Here is an 18,608-nt window from a genome sequence, read left to right on the forward strand (position 1 = left end):
GTGTAAGGGGCATCCGTGTGTGATGTAACGTGTAAAGGGCATCCGTGTGTGATGTAACGTGTAAGGGGCATCCGTGTGTGATGTAACGTTTAAGGGGCATCAGTGTGTGATGTAACGTGTAAGGGGCATCCGTGTGTGATGTAACGTGTTAGGGGCATCCGTGTGTGATGTAACGTGTAAGGGGCATCCGTGTGTGATGTAACGTGTAAGGGGCATCCGTGTGTGATGTAACGTGTAAGGGGCATCACGGTGTGCGATGTAATGTGTAAGGGGCATCACGGTGTGCGATGTAACGTGTAAGGGGCATCACGGTGTGCGATGTAACGTGTAAGGGGCATCACGGTGTGCGATGTAACGTGTAAGGGGCATCACGGTGTGCGATGTAACGTGTAAGGGGCATCACGGTGTGTGATGTAACGTGTTAGGGGCACCACGGTGTGCGATGTAACATGTAAGGGGCATTATGGCGTGCAAAATCCAGAATAGAATTGAAGCAAGGGTTAAAAAAAACCATGATAAGGCAGACCAAGGGGTGGGGCTGTGGGTGGGTCAAGGGGCAGGCTGTGGGCAGGCCAATGTCCAGGAATCTCTCAACACAAAGGTGGCAACCCTAGCTCTGCACCAGGGGTCCTCAGACAAGAGGCCAGGCATACCGGTGGAGGCCCACGCTGGAGAGAGGGAGAGCTGCCTGAGGTACACTCGCCACTGAGGGGGAGGAAGGATTAGGAGGCGCAAAGTAATTTCTGTAACTTTCAAACACCTGTCTGCTCTCCCTTCTCTACCACCACCACCCTCTCCTCCTCTACCATCCCCCTTTCCTCCTCTTTTAAACCCCCCCTCTCCTCTAACCCGTTTCCTCCCCTACACCCCCTCTCCTCCTATGCAACCTCCTCTCCTCTTTTACCACCCCCTTTTCCTCCTCTATAACCCCGTCTCCTGCTCTTCCAAGGAGTTGCAGCCCTCTGCTGCCAGCGCCACGGATCAGGAGGAGACACGTTGCTGTGGATGGCGGGAGGAAGTGTCACCGTGGATTGGAAGGAGGAGGCCTGGGTGCCGCAGATAGGGGGTTGAGGCTCTACACCAGGGGATCGCAGACAAGAGGTCCTGGCACGCGGTGAGCGGGAGGAGGAGGCCCGGCGCTGGAGAGAGGGAGAGCTGCCTGAGGTACACTCGCCACTTTGATAGTTACAGAAATTATTTTGCGCCTCCTAATCCTTACTCCCCCTCAATCAAACACCTGCCTGCTCTCCCTTCTCTACCACCCTCCTCTCCTCCTCTACCGCCCCCTCACCTCCTCTACTCCCCCCCTCTCCACTATACCACCCCTCTTCACCTCTACCACCCCGTCTCCTCCTATATCATCCCCTCTCCCCCTATCGCACCCCTCTCCTCCTCTACCACCCCCTTCTCCTCCTATACCATCCTCTTTCCACCCCCTTCTCCTCCTCTACCACCCCCCATCTCCTCCTCTTCCATCCAATCTCCTCCTCTACTACCCCCCATCTCCTCCTCTACTACCCCCCATCTCCTCCTCTACTACCCCCCATCTCCTCCTCTACCACCACCCTTCTCCTCCTCTACCACCACCCTTCTCCTCCTCTACACTCCCTCTCCTCCTCTACACTCCCTCTCCTCCTCTACACTCCCTCTCCTCCTCTACACCCCCCTCTCCTCCAATACCACCCCTTCTCCTGCTCTACCACCACCTCTTCTCCTCTACCACTTCCATATCCTCCTCTACACCCCTTTACTACTCCTACTCTTCATCTACCTCCCATCTCCCCTCTACCACCCCCCGTCTCCTCTAACCCATTTCCTCAACTAAACCCCCCTTTCCTTCTCTACCCCCTCTCCTCCTATACAACCCCCTCTCCTCCTCTAACCCCTGTCTCCTCCTCTACCACCCCCTCACCTCTACCCCCCCTCCCCCTATACCACCCCTCTTCTCCTATACCACGCCCGTCTCCTCCTATACCATCCCCTCTCCCCCCTATAGCACCCATCTCCTTCTGTACCACCCCCTTCTCCTCCTATACCATCCTCTCTCCACCCCCTTCTCCTACTCTACCACCCCCCAACTCCTCCTCTACCATCCCATCTCCTCCTCTACTACCCCACATCTCCTTCTCTACTACCCCCATCTCCTCCTCTACCATCCCATCTCCTCCTCTACTTCCCCCCATCTCCTCCTCTACCAACCCCTTTCTCCTCCTCTACCACCACCCTTCTCCTCCTCTACACTCCCTCTCCTCCTCTACACTCCCTCTCCTCCTCTACACCCCCCTCTCCTCCTCTACACCCCCCTCTCCTCCTATACCACCCCCTCTCCTCCTATACCACCACCTCTCCTGCTCTACCACTCCCATATCATCCTCTACACCACCTTTACTCCTATACTACTCCTTCTCTTCATCTACCTCCCATCTACCTCTCTACCACCCCCATCTCCTCTAACCCCTGTTTCCACCCCTAAACCCATCTCTCCTTCTCTTCCCCCTCTCCTCCTATACAACTCTCTCTCCTCCTCTACCACTTCCTCTCCTCCTCTAACCCCTGTCTCCTCCTCTACAACCTCCTTTCCTCCCCATATTCCCACATACACACACCAATACTCTCCTGGAGTATTGGTGTGTGTATGTGGGAATATGGGGGGGGGGGGGAGTAGGCAGATACCTTGCACCGGCCCTGCGACCCCTCCCTCTCTCCTCCCATCTCTCTTTCGCTCCCCATCTCACATACTCCTTATCTCCCTTTCCTCTCAACCCACTCTCCCTTCCCCCACTCTCTTTCCCTCTGTCACTTACTCTCACCCTCCTCTCCCCCTCACACACTCTCCCTCTCTTCATTTTCTCATTCTGCCCATCTCTCACTCTCCCCTCCCCCCCATCACTCACTTTCCCCTTTCACACAATCCCTCTCTCCCCCTCTCTTTCTCTCCTCCTCTACCCCCTCCACCTACCCCCTCATTCTCTTGCCCCCTCTCACTTACTCTCCCCTCTCATGCATCCTCTCGTTCTCTACATTCTCTGTCTTCGCTCTCTCCCCCCTATTTTTATCTCTCACTCACACCCTCCCTGTCCCCTCACTGCCCATTTCTCACCCCCCTCTCTCTATTCCACTCACCTCCTCTCTTCCCTCGCTCTCTGTGCGTCACTCCTCTCCCCTCTCACTGTCCCAGTCTCCCATACCTCTCATTCCCATCCCTTTCTCCACCTTCCCCAGCTCCCTATGTCTCTCCCTGTAGCCACCTTTGTCTCTCTATCTCTCCCCATCACCCACTGCATCACCATCTACCTCTCCATTGTAGCACTACATCACCATTTTCCTCTCTCTCCTGTCACTCTGTCTTGCCTGGACATTACCCTCTGCCTACATTACATTAGGAGGGAGAGTGCAACATGCAGTGTATAAATATTGCCAGGCTTCCATGCGCCCTCTAGCTAGCGGAAGTCTAGCTTCCCCAAACATATATATATATATATCTCTGTGTGGGCCATATGTATAACGGGCATCTCTCTGTGTGGCATATGTTTAATGGGCATCTCTGTATGTGGCATATGTATAACGAGCATCTCTGTGTGGCAAAGGTATAATGGGCATCTCTGTGTGTGGCATATGTATAATTTGCATCACTGTGTGTGGGATATGTATAATAGGCATCACGGTGTGTGGCAAAGGTATAATGTGCATCTCTGTGTGGCATATGTATAATGGCCATCTCTGTGTGTGGCATATGTATAATGGGTATCACGGTGTGTGGCATATGTATAATGGGCATCACGGTGTGTGGCATATGTATAATTTGCATCACTGTGTGTGGCATATGTATAATAGGCATCACGGTGTGTGGCAAAGGTATAATGTGCATCTCTGTGTGGCATATGTATAATAATCATCTCTGTGTGTGGCATATGTATAATGGGTATCACGGTGTGTGGCATATGTATAATGGGCATCTCTGTGTGTGGCATATGTATAATTTGCATCACTGTGTGTGGCATATGTATAATAGGCATCACGGTGTGTGGCAAAGGTATAATGTGCATCTCTGTGTGGCATATGTATAATGGCCATCTCTGTGTGTGGCATATGTATAATGAGCATCACGGAGTGGGGCATATGTATAATGGGCATCACGGTGTGTGGCAAAGGTATAATGTGCATCTCTGTGTGTGGCATATGTATAATGTGCATCTCTGTGTGGCATATGTATAATGGGCATCACGGTGTGGCAAAGGTATAATGGGCATCTCTGTGTGTGGCATATGTATAATTTGCATCACTGTGTGTGGGATATGTATAATAGGCATCACGGTGTGTGGCAAAGGTATAATGTGCATCTCTGTGTGGCATATGTATAATAGGCATCACGGTGTGTGGCATATGTATAATGGGCATCACACTGTGTGGCATATGTATAATGGCCATCTCTGTGTGTGGCATATGTATAATGGGCATCACGGTGTGTGGCATATGTATAATGGGCATCTCTGTGTGGCATATGTATAATGGCCATCTCTGTGTGTGGTATATGTATAATGGCCATCTCTGTGTGTGGTATATGTATAATGGGCATCACGGTGTGTGGCATATGTATAATGAGCATCACGGAGTGGGGCATATGTATAATGTGCATCTCTGTGTGGCATATGTATAATGGCCATCTCTGTGTGTGGTATATGTATAATGGGCATCACGGTGTGTGGCATATGTATAATGGGCATCACGGTGTGTGGCATATGTATAATGGGCATCACGGTGTGTGGCATATGTATAATAGGCATCTCTGTGTGTGGCATATGTATAATAAGCGTTACGGAGTGGGTGGGGCATATGTATAATGGGCCAATTCTCTGCGTGCAGGTTGCAAAACTGCGGTATAAAGTAGTCTTTTCCTGCAATGCTGTGCCCCTTGCAGTGATGTTACACCCTTGCGTGCCTAAGGTGTGCGCATATTGTCCACTTTGCTGCTGGGGATTGTTATGTTACTGCCACTGTTGGGAGGAATTATGGTTTTCTTATCTTTCTTTTTTTTATGTAATGCCCCGCCCCTTTGTAGCTCCTCCCATATCACCGCCCACTTTCTGCCCCGCCCACAGTTCCTGAACCTATTTTCCTACAAAAATAGCACTGGATGTAGTAGTGTATGTACTGGGCTGTGTGTGTGTGTATATATATGGCGTGGTGTAGTAGTATATGTACTGGGCAGTGTGTGTATATATGGCATGGTGTAGTAGTGTATGTACTGGGCTGTGTGTGTATATATGGCATGGTGTAGTAGTGTCTATACTGGGCTGTGTGTGTATATATGGCATAGTGTAGTAGTGTCTGTACTGGGCTGTGTGTATATATGGCATGGTGTAGTAGTGTATGTACTGGGCTGTGTGTATATATATGGCATGGTGTAATAGTGTATGTACTGGACTGTGTGTGTATATATGGCATGGTGTAGTAGTGTCTATACTGGGCTGTGTGTGTGTATATGGCATGGTGTAGTAGTGTCTGTACTGGGCTGTGTATATCTATATGGCATGGTGTAGTAGTGTATGTACTGGGCTGTGTATATATATGTCATGGTGTAGCAGTGTATGTACTGGGCTGTGTATGTATATAAGGCATGCTGTAGTAGTGTCTGTACTGGGCTGTGTGTGTATATATGGCATGGTGTAGCAGTGTATGTACTGGGCTGTGTGTATATGGCATGGTGTAGTAGTGTATGTACTGGGCTGTGTGTGTATATATGGCATGGTGTAGTAGTGTATGTACTGGGCTGTGTGTGTATATATGGCATGGTGTAGTAGTGTATGTACTGGGCTGTGTATGTATATAAGGCATGCTGTAGTAGTGTCTGTACTGGGCTGTGTGTGTATATATGGCATGGTGTAGTAGTGTATGTACTGGGCTGTGTGTATATATGGCATGGTGTAGTAGTGTATGTACTGGGCTGTGTGTGTATATATGGCATGGTGTAGTAGTGTCTGTACTGGGCTGTGTGTATATATGGCATGGTGTAGTAGTGTATGTACTGGGCTGTGTGTATATATGGCATGGTGTAGTAGTGTCTGTACTGGGGTGTGTGTATATATGGCATGGCGTAGTAGTGTATGTACTGGGCTGTGTATATATATGGCATGGTGTAGTAGTGTATGTACTGGGCTGTGTTTATATATGGCATGGTGTAGTAGTGTATGTACTGGGCTGTGTGTATATATGGCATGGTGTAGTAGTGTCTGTACTGGGCTGAGTGTGTATATATGGCATGGTGTAATAGTGCATGTACTGGGCTGTGTGTGTATATGGCATGGTGTAGTAGTGTATGTACTAGGCTGTGTGTATATATATATATATATATATATATATATATATATATATATATATATGGCATGGTGTAGTAATGTCTGTACTGGGCTGTGTTTGTATATATGGCATGGTGTAGTAGTGTCTGTACTGGGCTGTGTGTGTATATATGGCATGCTGTAGTAGTGTCTGTACTGGGCTGTGTGTGTATATATGGCATGGTGTAGTAGTGTATGTACTGGGCTGTGTGTATATATGGCATGGTGTAGTAGTGTATGTACTGGCTGTGTATATATATGGCATGGTGTAGCAGTGTATGTACTGGGCTGTGTGTGTATATATGGCATGGTGTAGTAGTGTATGTACTGGGCTGTGTGTATATATGGCATGGTGTAGTAGTGTCTGTACTGGGCTGAGTGTGTATATATGGCATGGTGTAATAGTGCATGTACTGGGCTGTGTGTGTATATGGCATGGTGTAGTAGTGTATGTACTGGGCTGTGTGTATATATATATATATATATATATATATATATATATATATATATGGCATGGTGTAGTAGTGTATGTACTGAGCTGTGTGTGTATATATATGGCATGGTGTAGTGGGCTGTGTGTGTATATGGCATGGTGTAGTAGTGTATGTACTGGGCTGTGTGTATATATATATATATATATATATATATATATATATATATATATATATGGCATGGTGTAGTAGTGTATGTACTGAGCTGTGTGTGTATATATATGGCATGGTGTAGTAGTGTATGTACTGGGCTGTGTGTATATATATGGCATGGTATAGTAGTGTATGTACTGGACTGTGTGTGTATATATGGCATGGTGTAGTAGTGTCTGTACTGGGCTGTATATATATATGGCATGGTGTAGTAGTGTATGTACTGGGCTGTGTGTGTGTATATATGGCATGGTGTAGTAGTGTCTGTACTGGGCTGTGTGTGTATATATGGCATGGTGTAGTAGTGTCTGTACTGGGCTGTGTGTATATATGGCATGGTGTAGTAGTGTATGTACTGGACTGTGTGTGTATATATGGCATGGTGTAGTAGTGTCTGTATTGGGCTGTGTGTATATATGGCATGGTGTAGTAGTGTATGTACTGGGCTGTGTATGTGTATATATGGCATGGTGTAGTAGTGTATGTACTGGCTGTGTGTGTATATATGGCATGGTGTAGTAGTGTATGTACTGGGCTGTGTATGTGTATATATGGCATGGTGTAGTAGTGTATGTACTGGGCTGTGTGTGTATATATGGCATGGTGTAGTAGTGTATGTACTAGGCTGTGTGTGTATATATGGCATGGTGTAGTAGTGTCTGTACTGGGCTGTGTGTGTATATATGGTATAGTGTAGTAGTGTCTGTACTGGGCTGTGTGTATATATGGCATGGTGTAGTAGTGTATGTACTAGGCTGTGTGTGTATATATGGCATGGTGTAGTAGTGTCTGTACTGGGCTGTGTGTGTATATATGGTATAGTGTAGTAGTGTCTGTACTGGGCTGTGTGTATATATGGCATGGTGTAGTAGTGTATGTACTGGGCTGTGTATGTGTATATATGGCATGGTGTAGTAGTGTATGTACTGGCTGTGTGTGTATATATGGCATGGTGTAGTAGTGTCTGTACAGGGCTGTGTGTGTATATATGGCATGGTGTAGTAGTGTCTGTACTGGGCTGTGTGTGTATATATGGCATGGTGTAGTAGTGTATGTACTAGGCTGTGTGTGTATATATGGCATGGTGTAGTAGTGTCTGTACTGGGCTGTGTGTGTATATATGGTATAGTGTAGTAGTGTCTGTACTGGGCTGTGTGTATGCTGTGAGTTGTTGCAATACATTTTTGCTAGTTAATGCTTCACTTTTTCCCCTCCGTGACAGATTTGATTTACCACAAAGCATGAATCATGTATCCAATGTGTGTGTAAGCTGTAAGCCTCCAACAAGATAAACTTAATAGAAGGATTATTTATCATCTCATAAGTTTATTACTGTATTATAGGCTTAACTAGACAGTTTATTAAAAAAAAAGCAATTGAAACATCGGTTTTAGAGTACCAATGTTTAGGTCTAAATGATGTTTTGTAACCAATTTTGAAAACATCATATAACTGATGTCCCATCCCTAGAGTGCAGGGTGCAGAGGTCACACAGGAAATACAATAATACACAGATTATATACCTCAGCCTGTGATGTGTGTATTCGGAATGGAGTCCGGCCAGCTCCGTCTGCAGATACCAGAGGGACTTCCTGTCTGGTCACGTGACTCCGCCTCTCTGACGTCATCCTGTAGTCCTCTCTGTACTACAACTACGGGTGCCCAGATGTTCCAAACCTGTAATAACATGACAAAGCACAGCAAGCCATAAACCAGTGTAGCAGGATTACAGATAGGACAAAAGCTAAAGTATTCTAACTAGTGCAATGTGACAAGTAATACATCTACAGACACAAGGAGTTTTCAATAAAGAAAATGTGTGTATATATATATATATATATATATATATATATATATATATATTATATATATATATATATATATATATATATATATATATATATATAACAGAATATAAACAGCGCGCTGAACCTCTATTGAACTAGGGACAAAATTAAAGTCCACAATCCGAAGAGAAAAAATTCCAATGCCTTTAGAAGTATATCACTCAGGTTCCTTTAACCTGGCCGCTCCGTATCTCACACACAAAGGTTTGACCTGTATACAACAGGTAAGGATTTTCTAGAGAAAGAAGAGAACGGGCGCTGATAGTGCATGAATCAGTTTGAAAAAACAAATTTTTATTGTTCAGCACAAGGTAAAAGCAAGTGTGGATAAAACGTACCAACGTTGGCGGTTCTCATTCACCGCAGTCAGACAGCATGAGAGTGGTGCGATGCACCTGATGGAGCCGGTTACACTCGTCTGGTCTCCAACGTGTAGCAGCAGTAGTGGGATTGATCACGACGCTAGGCCACGCCCCTACGCGTTTCGTATCAACTTCGTCAGAGGGCTGGCCTAGCGTCGGTCAGTCACCTCATTTATACCAGCACAGTGTCAACTACATAATTGATATAATTACATCACTATCACAGAATACACTGTCAAATTTATAAAAGCATACATAAAATCTAATTGGGAACATAAAATATGATTAAATAGAAGTGCTGATATTTAACAGGTTTGATTGATAGATAAAAATACATATAAAACTTCATATTGATGATAATTGATTAATCATTATAACATGTTTCAGGAATACAAATGGAATACATAGTATATTAACGGCATTTACATTCTTATAAAAACAGTAAAAGACATTGTGATGTATAAAAGTACAAAAATGGACATATATCTCATTTAAAAAAATATATATATACAAAAGCTAAATATACAGAAAGGAAAGTGAAGAAAAATAGGTAAGAGACAAAGCTTTCAATGAGTGGAATTATCTTAACGTATAAAGGGAAAAATTTCTAAACCTTCATTCAGACCAGCTGGACTTAACGCATTGAGACTATAGATCCAGTAGGATTCCTGTCTGAGGAGCCGCTTATCTCTATTACCCCCTCTTGGATCTATCTTTATATGTTCCAATGCCATAAATTTCATCCCTGTGGGATCACTGTTATGAAATTTAGCGAAATGTCGGGGTACACTATGATTGGATACTTTATTTTTAATATTTCTATAGTGTTCAAGTATCCTAATTTTTAGTGTGCGCTTTGTCTGCCCCACATAGTTTTTACCACAAGGGAACTGCAGCACTTTGGAGCAGTTCGAAAAACAGGCTGATATATACTGCTCACGTTTTAAAGAGAAAGGGTACCCATTATCACTGATTGTAGAAGCCAGAGAAAAATGCCGCAGATTTTTGTTTGTTTACATGGTGTTTGTTTACATCGTGCGGCTCCGCCTCCCGAATGCCGCTATTGGCCGCCTTGCGGCCTAGCGGCCAATCAGGAGCCGCTAGGCCACAAGGCGGCCAATAGCGGCATTCGGGAGGTGGAGCCGCACGATGTACACACAGTACCATGCGTCTCCGTGTCCGCTTGGTTTCGGGCTGTCGGTTTGTTTTTTTGCCAAGACACTTACCTGGACTACGTCGCGCTGGGACAGGTGAGTATGGTTTCCTTCCACAGCTTCCCAAATGGATTTCATCGGATCCGGACGGCGACAGCGACGGTCGACATGGAGGAAGAAGACGACACAGGACCAGAAGACGACGACACAGGACCAGGGATACCTATGGAAAGAAGATAGGTAAGTATTAGTATGTGTGGGCTTTGTATGTAATAAAGTTTTATTTTAAAAGTGTGTCAGTGTGTTTTGTGCACTATTTTTTTAACTGTGGAACTACAAGTGCCAGCGGGCCCTTTAATGCCCAGCAGGCTGGGACTTGTGGTTCTCCAAGTCCCAGCTTGCTGGGGAGGCTTGCTGGCACTTGTAGTGCCACAGTAAAAAACAATAGTTTCATCTCTTTTTTTACACGATAATCAGCCCGATGCCCACCGCCCAGGGGCATCGGGGACAGTACCAGGCTTCAGCCTGGTCAGGTAAGTCCTGGAGGGGGGGGACCCCTTCATTGGGGGGGTCCCCACTCCCCCAGGGCCCCTGGCCAGGCTGACCGGTCACAGGGATGAATGCTTTGGCCGGGGGGACTTGCATAAAAAGTCTCCCCCCGGCTGTGGCATTACCCTGCTGACTGGTTGTGCCTGGGACTGGTTCTTGAAATACGGGGGACCCCTAGTCATTTTGTCCCCCGTATTTTGGGAACCAGCCCCGGACCTGGAGCCTGGGGCTGGTTGTTAAAAATCGGGGAGCCCATATTTGTCGGGTTCCCTGATTTTTAATTACCGGCCCCGGCTCCTTCAGCCTGGTGCTGGTTACGGCTGTGGGGTGGACCCCACGCCGTTTTTTTTTAAATTTATTTATTTTTCTATTTTTTTTCACTGAAGCCTGCACGGATCTGACTGATCCGTGCAGGCTAAAACGCAAATAGAACAGGAAAATGGTGTTCTATTTTCCTGTCGTATTTGCGTGGGTGTTTCACACCACTTAGCAGCCGTATTATCAGTACAGCTGCTTAGTACATCAGGAACCACCATTCTTTTGAATGGTGATTTCTGTCGTATCCTATCGATGGTGTAGACATTCGTATATGTAAATACAAATACGAATGTTCCATCTTTAGGACTACAAATTGTTGTATTTTTGGGATTGTAAATCCCGAAAATACAAATTCGTAAAAAAAAGGTGTATTTCTGCCTACGAATACACCTTTTTTCTACGAATCCATTTTGGTAAATGTCCCCCATTATGTCTACTTACCCCTGCCAGGCAGCTCCACCATCTCTTCATCCTCCACATTGGGAGGTGGTGGCAAATCGTGGAGGGGTAGGGTCACCTCCTCCTCCTCCACTTCGACCTCCTGGCCGACCTCCTGGGACACCTCCTGGGCCTCCTCTGTGTCCTCCTCCGTGACCACCTCCTGGGCCTCCTCTGTGTCCTCCTCACTGGCCACCTCCTGGGCCTCCTGTGTGGCCTCCTCACTGGCCACCTCCTGGGCCTCCTGTGTGGCCTCCTCACGGGCCTGTCTGGCTCTCTCCCGCGCTGTGGGTTAAACAAACAAAATGGGTGAGTGTCATTTGACATTGAAATCACTCTAACAAGTACATATCATAACCACATTATATATGTGTTATATATCACACATATAGTATATGGCTTTTCTACGTCATCAACACCCAATTGACCTCATGTAATATTAATATTAAATAATGTGAAAATGCAAACACTCACTGGCCTAGATGCACTAGCCTTCAAAAGTTATACAATGTAGAGTGATAAACACGCAGCCAATCAGCTCCTTCCTGTCATGTCACAGACTGTAGTTGAAAAATGCCAGGTAGGAGCTGTGAAAAATGCCAGGTAGGAGCTGATTGGCTGCCTGTTTATTACTCTCCATTTTATCACTTTTGAAGCAGCCCGAATCCTGGCCACTGTCAATTATATGTATTTTGCGAAAATACTTACAGCGTTGAAGACGCCGCCTCAGAGCCTGCAGACGCTCCGGCTCCCGCCTCCGCAGGTCGGACCATCGCCTCTCCAGTTGGGCGATGGTCCTCCGCACATGAGTGCGGGCGAATATGCGGCGCCGGGCCGCAACATATGCCCGGCGCTTGTCCCGATTCGTGATGAAGGGGCCTGCCTGCCCCAGTCTCCGCTCCATCACTGCCACCAGCGACATCAGCTCCGCAGTGGAGAATGGTTGTGCTCGCTGGTAGGCAGCCATTTTAGCAATGGCACAAATCAAACAATCATGTGCTGTCATTGGTTGGTCAGAGTGATATTTGGTATTAACTTTATTGTTCATTTTTACACTAACAGCGTGTATGCGCCCGAACAGACGGCTAACCCATTGCATCGCACCCCCATCCTAAACAGACAGTGTAAACTAAGATGTAAACACATCTCCTATATATTTGGCTACATCTGTCACTCAAAGTGGGTGTCTGTGTCTATAACGCTCTGTTCCTGGACTTTCCTCTTAATGTGTGATTGCCTTCATCTGTGCTGAACACCTTTCTGAGAAATTAACCTGTTTAAAACAGGTGATGGCAATCATACATTAAGGGAAAGTCTAGAAACAGAGCAATGTGTCCCTCCTGGAGAGGGTCATGTTGGGAGGTATGTGACAGAGAACCAGCCCAGTGAGCCCACAGACAGTGCCAGACACCCACTGCCTTCCCATGTTGCCCAGCACTGCTACTCCACAGCCACCAGGTGAGTGCCCCCCTCCCGCGATTTGCGGCAAAACCTCCCCCCCCCTCCCGAGATTTCGCGGCAAAAACACCCGCTCCCCCGCGACCCCCCCTACCGCGATTTGCAGCAAAAACACCCCCGCTGCCCCCCCTCCCGCGATTCGCTGCAAAAAGACCCCCCCCCCACGACCCCTCCCGCAATTCGCGGCATAACCACCACCCCGCGACCCCCCCTCCCGCGAATCGCGGCAAACCCTCCCCCGTGACCCCCCCCCGATTCGCGGAAAAAACACCCCCCCCCGCGCGCGACCTCCCTCCCGCGATTCGCGGCAAAAAGAACCCCCCCGCGACCCCCCCTTGCACGATTGGCGGCACCCCCCTGCGACCCCCCTCCCGCGATTCGCGGCACCCCCCCCGCAATTCGCAGCAGCCCCAGGATTAAATGGCACATGCAAAACACTGACATGGCTATGGTCGACAATGAAAAAGGTTGACATGAGTTTTTGAAGATTTATTTTTAATTTTTTCATATTCATTGTCATGTGTCAACATGGACACCAATGAAGTGGCACACTTATGTCAACATTTACATGTGTTGACCTTTCTGTGTTGATTTTTTCTTGTGGCGATTCGCGGCACCCCCCGTGACCCCCCACCTCCCGCAATTCGCGGCAACCCCCCACCGGAACCCCTGTAAACCCCGCCCTCCCGCGATTCGCAGCACCCAACCCCGCGACCCCCCCCTCCCGCAATTCGCGGCACCCCCCGTGATTCGCGGCAGCTCCAGAATTAAATTGCACATGGAAAACATTGACATGGCTATGGTCGACAATGAAAAAGGTTGACATGAGTTTTTGAAGTTTTTTTTTCATTTTTTGAATATTTTCATATTCATTCTCATGTGTCGACATGGACACCAATGAAGTGCCACACTTATGTCAACATTTACATGTGTTGACCTTTCTGTGTTGATTTTTTCTTGTGGCGATTTGCGTCACACCCCCCCACAACCCCCACTCCCGCGATTCACGGCACACACACACACACCTCCCCCGCGATTCTCGGCACCCCACCCCGTGACCCCCCTCCCGTGATTCACGGCACACCCCCGCGTCCCCCCCTCCCATGATTCGCCGCAACCCCCGCCCCGTAACCCCCCCCACCCGCGATTCGCGGCACCCACCACCGCGACCCCCCCTCCCACAATTCGCGGCACCCCCCCGCGATTCGCGGCAGCTCCAGAATTAAATTGCACATGGAAAACACTGACATGGCTATGGTCGACAATGGAAAAGGTTGAGTTTTTGAAGTTTTTTTTTTCATTTTTTGAATGTTTTCATATTCATTCTCATGTGTCGACATGGACACCAATGAAGTGCCACACTTATGCCAACATTTACATGTGTTGACCTTTCTGATTTTTTCTTTTGGCGATTCGCGTCACACCCCCCCACCCCCCCCCGCAACTCCCACTCCCGCGATTCACGGCACACACACACCCCCCCGCGATTCTCGGCACCCCACCCCGTGACCCCCCCTCCCGTGATTCACGGCACACCCCCCAGCGACCCCCCCTACCATGATTCGCCGCAACCCCCGCCCCCGTAACCCCCCTCCCGCGATTTGCGGCAACCCACCCCGTGACCCCCCTCCCACGATTCTCTGCAATCCCTCCCCTCCCACGATTCGCAGCATCCACCCCCCCACAACCCCCCCTCCTGCAATTCGCGGCACCCCCCACAACCCCCCCTCCTGCAATTCGCGGCACCCTCCGCGACCCCCCCTCCCGCGATTCGCGGACACCTAAGTTGCAATACAGGGCATCTTTCATACAATTCTAACCATATTTCTCATATACAAACGTTCACAAATTAAGGGGGCGCAGCCCCTTACGACGGTGTGAAGAGCGCCCGTAGGGCGCGATGAATCACCTAGTTATATATAATCTATAACATTCACCAAACATGGGTATAAGCACCAGATGAAATAGTCTGCATCACTAGACACTTACACCTAACTCAACAAGGTACTAAACAGCTATTTTATAATGAAAGCTATGCAACAGAAACATAGCAAATAGTGACAGACCTTTTCCCCAAATTAGGCCATGCTGCCATGTGTACACTTACCTTCTACTGGCCCATACTACAGAGGTGGAATGAAAAGTAGCTAGCATCCAGCCTGAATTTGGAGTGCTTTCACATGTGATTTGGATGCTAGCACTGATTACTTGTGGCTAAGTGGTGGACTGGATTTACATATGGAATGGGTAGTGTCAGTTGTACTACATACCAAACAAGTGCACAGTACAGATGTACATTCAAATATACATTTCATGTGTGACCTCAGTTTTATTTGGTCTTTGGTGTTGAAATCTGCATTTAGCTACTAATTCAGACTTACTCAGTTTGCCAGGTTTTTGTGAAATATTTATCCACACCAAGGGGCGTGCCGTATGCGCCACACGGTTGACGCTGCCGTACGGAACGCGGCCGTACGGAACGCAGGTTGCAGCTGATTAACGCCAATTACAGAAATAGTATTTAAAGTTGTCTTAGAAAGGCAAACAGTTGTTGGAAACATGGCTGGCTCAGAGTCAGAGGAAGAACAGGTGGTGCAGAATCTCTTGTCCCGCATGGAGGCCAACACCACCTATGTCCCCCTCAACCCAGAGCAGCAAGATGGCCCATCAACATCAGGCCAATCAGCAGCTGGCCCATCCTCAGCATCAGCAGAATCATTGGGAACACAGCAGGTGGCTTCCCAACAGAGTAGCCAGGCCAGCACTTCAAGTACAGCAACCGGTGGCCGTGGCCGTGGCAGTGCCAGTGGCAGTGGCGGTGTCAGTGGCCGTGCCCGTGGCCGCAGTCGGGCAACAGAGGAACCAACCACAAGAAACATGGCATATGAACCGCAGGAGCTTGACATCCTGGTGACCCGGGCACGTGATTTGATAGAGTGCCCAGCGGTGAAGTTGACACACACAAGGAGATGGAAGATCTGGGAGGAGATAACGGCGGAGATTAATGCGGTGGCTCCACAAGTTCGTGAGGCGGAGCACGTTAAGAAGAGGCAAGTACATGTGTGTTACATTTGAGCAGTACAAGTCCAGTAATGTTTACATTCAATATTAGATGGAGTTGGTCAATGGGTGGTCACGTTGCTTGGAGGCACAGACATGTTTGCCATGATAATGATTTGATAGTTATTGTAGGGTGACTGTGGTTGTATCTTCTAAGGGTTGTTTTTCAAAATTAATATCATCTAAGTTTGGTGTCAGGAGGCACATGTTGTATTATGTTTAAGATTGCAATGGGTGCTACAGCAAACATGAGGAGTGACATGTATTAATATGTACACTTTGATTGCAGGTGGCACGACTTCAAAGGCAACCTCAAGAAGAAATTGACCCAGCGGTGGGAACACAGCCACACCTCTGGGGCTGGCCCCATGCCTGGCAAGCTGAAGCTCACCCCCCAGGAAGAGATGGCACAGTGCTGCATAGCAGTGGAGGAGGTCCGGGGGGTGAGCACCATAGACAGCGAGTCCTCAGCGGAAGTGATGGCTTCTACGCTTGAAGGTAATTATTTGCCAGGCCATAAGTAGATGTTTTGAATTTTGCATGGAATGTGTGGTAATTGGTATTTTCTCGTTCAACAGCATCCCCACCGCTTGGTCAAGAATCTCTTGAGGAGGTTGTGGAGTCTGTGCCACCTGGCCCCAGTAGCAGGCCCGTGCAGCAGCAGCCGGCAATGTCCGCGGCTGAATTGTCCACGTGGGGGCATGTGCTAGAAAGTATTGTGCAGCAGGGAGACTCGGCATCAGAGCGGGTGCGTAGGGCTGAGGAGGTGCTGCAGGGTTTGACCACCAGCCAGCAGAGTATTGCTGCGAGCATGCAGGCTATTGCTGCTAGCCTGCAGGTGCTGGCTGATCAAGCCCTGCGGCAAAATGAACTCCTCCTCCGCCATAATGAACTTATGGTAGAGCTAGTTACCACCAATAGGGTCCTAATGTCACCCGCTTCTGGTGCATTACCACCATCATCACTCCCTGCTGCCAGAGGGGGAAGAAGATCCCCCCCCTCCCCAGCATGTGCTCCACGTGACACACCATCTGACTCTCGCCGTGGGCGAGGCCGAGGAGCTGCTGCACGTGGCAAGGAGCCTGCCAGGGGCAAACGTGCCCGCAAATGAACTTGTGTCCCCATTAATCTCCACCGTTATGTCTTCCCAAATCTTCCATTGAGCTGTGTGTGTCAGCATCCTGTGTCAAAATCCGTGCCGAGGGTCACCACATTTGCCCGCGGTTCAAATGTCATGTTTGGTTCCCCTGTTGCCCAGTTTCGGCTAGCATTACTGTGTGCTGTACTTGAAGTGTTGGTGCTCTACTTTTGTTGTGAAGCCACCTGATGTGTTCCTAATGAGATTCTGCTGTGGCTATTTATTATATATTATTTACTTTTAGTCCTGTTATGGTACCATTTATTTTGTGATGGTTTCGAAATTATTTTCTAAGTTTCTTTAATAAATGTTATTTTGGCCCCACAAATGTCTGTATTAATTGATACATGCAGAAGTGACATGTCTATTAGTATTATTAATATTAAGGTGTGTTCATTATTTGCAGTGTAAAAGTGTGTGAAAACTGCAGCATGTAATGTTCCCTTTAAGCTGCAATGGTTCAAATTGAAGCAGTGAGAAGCGTGTAATTAACAAGTAATGAGTAAAGTAGGTGATTGTATTGTGTTCAGCTGACATTGGTTGAGGTGCGTCCGTCCTCATTAGGCGTTCCGATTGCCTAGCGCATGACCGAGTGGTGTCCGCTAAGCAATACTAGCCTTTTGGACACCGCACATTTCTTCCCTTTTTGTTCGCGTGCATTCGGCGTGCTGTCCGAATGCACGCCTACCAAAATATGTGTACTCCACCACCTTCTATCCTTCCTGTCGGGGTCCCTCAGGGTTCCGTCCTTGGCCCCATTCTGTTCTCTCTGTACACCTCCTCTCTGGGTGCACTCATTAACTCCTTTGGCTTCCAATATCACCTCTATGCAGATGACACCCAAATCTACCTCTCCTCTCCTGATCTGTCCCCCACTGTTTTCTCTCAAGTTTCCAACTGCCTCGCTGCCATCTCTACCTGGATGTCTGAGCGATTTCTGAAGCTGAATATGGACAAAACCGAACTTATTATCTTTCCCCCACCCAGAGCTATGCCCCCTACTAATATCTCTATCACTGTTAACAACACCATCATCTCCCCTGTTCCCCAACTCCGCTGCCTGGGTGTCACTCTTGACTCCTCCCTCTCCTTTGCACCCCACATCCAAACGCTGGCCCATTCTTGCCGGTTCCAGTTACGCAACATTGCTCGCATCAGGCCCTTTCTCTCACAGAGTGCAACTAAGCTGATCATCCACTCATTGGTCATCTCACGGCTTGACTACTGTAATGCTCTTCTCACCGGCCTTGCTCAATCCCAACTAGCTCCTCTCCAATCTGTCCTCAATGCTGCAGCCAGGCTTAT

General features: G+C 48.0%; 1 protein-coding gene across 1 annotated transcript in view; it reads right to left on the reverse strand.

The window, feature by feature from the left end:
- The window catches only part of LOC146075902 (uncharacterized), a 34,018-nt gene extending 21,061 nt beyond the window's left edge, over positions 1-12,957 (reverse strand). The window contains exons 1-3 of the mRNA XM_083185586.1: positions 11,651-12,957; positions 10,415-10,565; positions 8,503-8,656 (exon numbers count right to left, since the gene is read on the reverse strand). The gene's annotated coding sequence lies outside the window, so the exon portion shown is untranslated. The remainder of the gene's footprint in view (positions 1-8,502; positions 8,657-10,414; positions 10,566-11,650) is intronic.
- Positions 12,958-18,608: the final 5,651 nt, after the last annotated feature.

Source organism: Crinia signifera, chromosome 4 (genome assembly GCF_055691185.1).
Source record: "Crinia signifera chromosome 4, ASM5569118v1, whole genome shotgun sequence".
In the NCBI taxonomy this organism is placed as follows: domain Eukaryota; kingdom Metazoa; phylum Chordata; class Amphibia; order Anura; family Myobatrachidae; genus Crinia; species Crinia signifera.